This window comes from Vespa velutina, chromosome 2, assembly GCF_912470025.1.
Source record: "Vespa velutina chromosome 2, iVesVel2.1, whole genome shotgun sequence".
Taxonomy (NCBI): Eukaryota; Metazoa; Arthropoda; class Insecta; order Hymenoptera; family Vespidae; genus Vespa; species Vespa velutina.
In genome coordinates this window covers 3,204,900-3,209,871 of record NC_062189.1, presented here as the reverse complement: position 1 = coordinate 3,209,871, position 4,972 = coordinate 3,204,900, and positions in this window count along the sequence as shown.

Genomic DNA, 4,972 nt, shown 5'->3' with positions numbered 1-4,972 from the left:
CAACAATGCGTGAATATAAAATTAAATTATATATAATACAAAGGATTATTAAAAAACAAAAAAAAAAAAAAGAAAAAAAAACAATTGTTACAAGATTAATAAATTTATATTGTATCTTTTTTAACTTTGTTTATTTAGAGAAAAGGGAATAAGAATAGGATGATAAGAATATCGAAAAATCGTGAAACGCGTGCGGATTCGAAGCGTCCTCGTTCCTTACGATATCCTTATCTGTCTCTCTCTCTCTCTCTCTCTCTCTCTCTCTCTCTCTCTTTCTGTTCTCTTCTTTCTTTCTTTCTTTTTCTTCGTCCCTTTAACTCGAGCCTCGAGGACGGCTCTCACGATGGTATACGGCGGCAATAAAGTGCCTCATTATTATTATTACCCTCGTAAGTCACGGCGAGCCTCTGGAAGCGCGTTGGTAATTACGCGATAATCGTGCGCCGACGTTGTCATCGACAATGACGTATATTCGTCCTTGCCTTACGCTTGTACATTTGTATGTATACATGTGTAATGCATATATATATATATATATATATATGTACATATACATATATGTATATATATATATTTATATCATGTCCGATATCTCAATGTTTTCACGTTGTTTGAAAAATATAATATATTGTTCTTTTGTCCTTCATTGTTTACATCGATGAACTTCAAATCAAACACTTTCGTCCGATAAAATTAGATTTTATTGATATTTCGTACTCTTATTATCATTGAGATAATTTTAATCCTTGTTTTAACCTGGAAAGATATTCGATCGGTTAACGTTAATCCATGATATTAATTTCAATTGAAAATAAAATGGATTACGACGGAAGAAAAGAAAATTTTGATAAATTAATGAATCGTAAAATGAAATATTGTGACGTATAATTTCCTTTTTCTTTTCTTTCTTTATTACTTTTCTTTTTATCTTCTTTCCCGTTTTCTTTTGTTTAATTGCACGAACGAAATCTTTGTCGATGAATTGATTAGTTTCTTTTCGATTAATCTTGATCAGCGATCTAAATCGATATAATGTAAATAAGTTCAAATTTATTAAACCGTCCATGTCATTTTGACGAAAAAGAAAAAAAGAAAAGAAAAGAAAAGAAAAGTAAAAAGAAGAAAGAGAAAAAAGAAAATAAGTATTACTTTTAATATTCATATCACAATTATTATTTTATATATAATACATACGTTTATGTATTTATTACGAATTGTTTTTGGATGAGAATTAAAAAATTATATTCGACGAATGTGCACGTTCTAAGGAACACCCAGTATAAGGTGAAAGAGGGCTTGGAGAGGAAGAGAGTAGGTATGGCAAGACGAGAGAGGAAGAAGAAGAAGAAGAAGAAGAAGAAGAAGAAGAAGAAGAAGAAGAAGAAAGAGGAAGAAGAAGAAGAAGAAGAAGAAGAAAGAGGAAGAAAGAAGTAGAAAGAAGAAGGAGAAGGGAAGAAGGTGGAGAGTTAATTGAATCCGAGCAGCGTATAAGTGGAATGGCCTATTCCTCCTCCGGTTCGCTCCTCTTATTCTTCTTTCTTCTTCGAGTCCTCCCTTCTCCTCTCACTGCCCTTTTTCACCTCTCTCTTTGCCGTCCTTCGCGGCTGTTTCTCGTCGTTATATACCCCCTTCGAACGTCGTTGTACCAGGGTAGAATCCATTCGAGGGAGAAAGGGAGGGAAGGATCGGAAGGTTGAACGAGGAGTAGGAGGGAAGTATTCCTTTGTTTCTACTCGCTCATGGGCCTAGATCATGTGTGTTTCTTATATGTCTACATATTTATGTAGGTATATCTATGTCCCTACGTATATGCGTTATACGTGTTTACGATAATATAATCTAATTCATATACGTGAATGTCAACTACCTACGCATAATAATAATAATTTATTAAACGTAAGGAATGAACATTGGTATATAATGAAAAAATAAAAAGAAGAAAAAGAAGAAAAAGAAGAAGAAGAAGAAGATGATAATGATGATGATGATTTGCATCGTATCTAGGGAATTTCTTTGACTCCATCTTATGTTCCTGCCATTTTCTTTTTTCTTAGATCATTAATTACTACCAGCGATATCAAATATCTTACGTAATTATTTATATCCACACGCTGAGTAGATGTTTAAAATTCAAGCGATCTATCCTTTTCGGTAACGAGGATAGCAGCGTAGCTTCCTCTTTTTAGAACCCCCCATCCCCTCCCTCAAATCCCCATCCTTCTCCCTTTCAGAATACATCCGAATGAAGAAAGAAAGAAAGAAAGAAAGAAAGAAAGAAAGAAAGAAAGAAAGAAAGAAAGAAAGAAAGAAAGAGTTTCGATCTTCCTACGTCATTCCACGTGCCATCGTCGGGTGGATTCCTTCGAGCTCAGCTGGGCTCATTGACTTCTTTTCTACGTTGCAGACAACCCCTCCTCCTCCTCCTCTTCTTCCTCCTCCTCCTCTTGCCTCTCCTCCACCTCTTTCCTTTTAACGAAACGTAGTTCGAAGTATGTACATACATATTTGTGTACCTCGAAATAGCCCTTTTTTTCTTCCTTTCTTTCTTTCTTTCTTCTCCCACCTTCCCCAAGCTTCGCTAGAGTCTAAAATGAAAAGACAAGGGAGTAGAGAGAAAAGAAAAAGAAAAGGCCAAACGGGGAATAAGAATGAGAAGAAGAAGAAGAAGAAGAAGAAGAAAAAGAAGAAGAAGAAGAAGAAGAAGAAGAAGAAGAAGAAGAAGAAGAAGAAGAAGAAGAAGAAGAAGAGAGGAGCGTGTACACCGCAAAACCAGTTCGCTGGTGAGTAAACAAAAAACGAGAAGGAGCCAACGCCGTGCGGCCTCGTTGTCCGTTCGCAAGGGGGAGAGAAGATAGCTGCTTTATTGCTAATTCGAAGACATTCGCCCGGTAGAAATGAAACTTTATAGTCCGTTCCAAGTTCCCCGGTGACTCCTCCGAGAACGTGGTTCATGCGTGCGTCGTATTTATCGCAGCTACGGAAGCTGCGTCGGACTTTCTTCCATGGGAACCAATTTTACTCTCGTTTTTCTTTGGAGTCACGAGCTCGTTCACATCGGGTTGAATTCGTAATCGCTGATTTGAAAAAATGGAGGTGGATCGTACGGAAGCTACGAGAAGAGAATGTAACGAGATCGTCGAACGTGTAGAAGAAAGAAGAGAGAGAAAGAGAGAGAGAGAGGAAAAGAGAAAGAGAGAGAAAGAGAAAGAGAGAAAGAAGGGGAAAGAAGGCTCGCTTCTTCACGAGATCCCGTCCTCCTCCTAATTGACAAATTGGAATCTTATTAGAAGCTCGTGATGTCGGAGAGGATACCCGAGGCAGAAGCCTTCAGGGTCAATCGAGGAGAGAACGAGCAAGCGGCAGCAAAGAAAGAAAGAGAGAGAAAGAGAAAGAGAGAGAGAGATCGGAGTCCTGAAAGGCGAGGAGAGAACGAGGGGCATAACGTGCGGATGGCACGACACTAACAGGTTGTACGAGGCTCGAGAACGGAGGAAGAAGAAGAGGAGATGACGACGACGACGACGACGACGACGACGACGAAGTAGTAGAAGAAGAAGAAGAAGAAGAAGAAGGAGTACCTTACGTTCGTCCTGCCGGCCGGCAGGCGAATGCCACCCAGGAAGCATTCGCGCGTGCGCGATCTGTGTGGCCTCGGTCGTGCTCGACCACCGGGCCCAGTCGAAGACGCACGAGCGCGGCCGAGATAGCGCGAGGACGCCCGAAGCGGACGTGTGCTGGGCCACCCGGTAGAGCGCGCGCGTGCCGCGTCCTGTGTGGTCCTTGCGCGCGCGAGCGAGCTTGCCTCGGCTGCTCCCGGGATATCGCGCCGTCGACGAGAGCTTCGAATCTCTTTTCTCTCTCTCTTTCTCTTTCTTTCTTTCTCTCTCTCTCTCTCTCTCTTTCTCTCTCTCTCTTTCTCTTTCTTTTACGTCTACAACCTTCCTTCCTTCCTTCTTACTCACAGTATCACTACCACCACCCTTGTGCATCACCGTCTTTTCTCTCGGCTCGGGCCGCGAAGATGAGGTGGCTCCAAGAGGACGGAGGAGCGAGGGAGATGCAGAGAGAAACTCAGTGGCGTCGCTATCGAGGGAATCCACCATATTATCAGATAATGTTATTTCGTTATGATATTGACAATTATTTTTCCTTTAAACTTCCTTCATTTCTTTTCTTTTCTTCCTTTTTTTTTTCATCTTTTCTCTTTCTCTCTCTCTCTCTCTCTCTCTCTCTCTCTTTCGTTATTTTATTAAAAAAATCTCTCCATTCTTTTTACTTATTATATGATCGTTAAATATTATCCGTTGCAAATTTGTCCCGTTCAATTCCATCGTATTTAACGAGAGGACTACTTTCTCCCTTTTATTCCCCCGCCAATTGTGATACGTGACGTAGCAAGTTCGAAGGTAAGAGACTTCGATAGAAAGTGGTAACGATTAGCGTCAACTTCACGTCGGACGCGTCGTCGAGTTAAACAATAGAATAGATAGATGGTGTATCCGATTCGATTAGAATTCGATTCTTTTAATGTTTTACGATGGAATAAAAAAATTTTTTAAATGTCCGCATTATTCAAATGCGAGGATATTTCTTCTTTTTTTTTTTTTTTTTTTTGGAGATTATTTATCTATTTCATTAACTATACACGAATAAAGAAAGATCGAGTAATAATGATTCACCCTCGTTTTACACGATATCGCATAATTGTCGTTATATAGGCGGCATATTTGGATACGTAGAACGAGTATCACCGTTGAAATATAAAGAAAGAAAGAAAGAAAGAAAGAAAGAAAGAAAGAAAGAAAGAAAGGAAGGAAGGAAGGAAGAAAGGAAGAAAGAGAAAGAGAAAGAGAGCCTAAAAATAAGTTTCGTAAGCACTCACACGGGCTGACGCGGAGATAGAGTTAGTGGTAGTAAGTGGAAGCATCGGAGAAACAAAAGTACAATACAAACGAGACGCTACGTCAGTGGA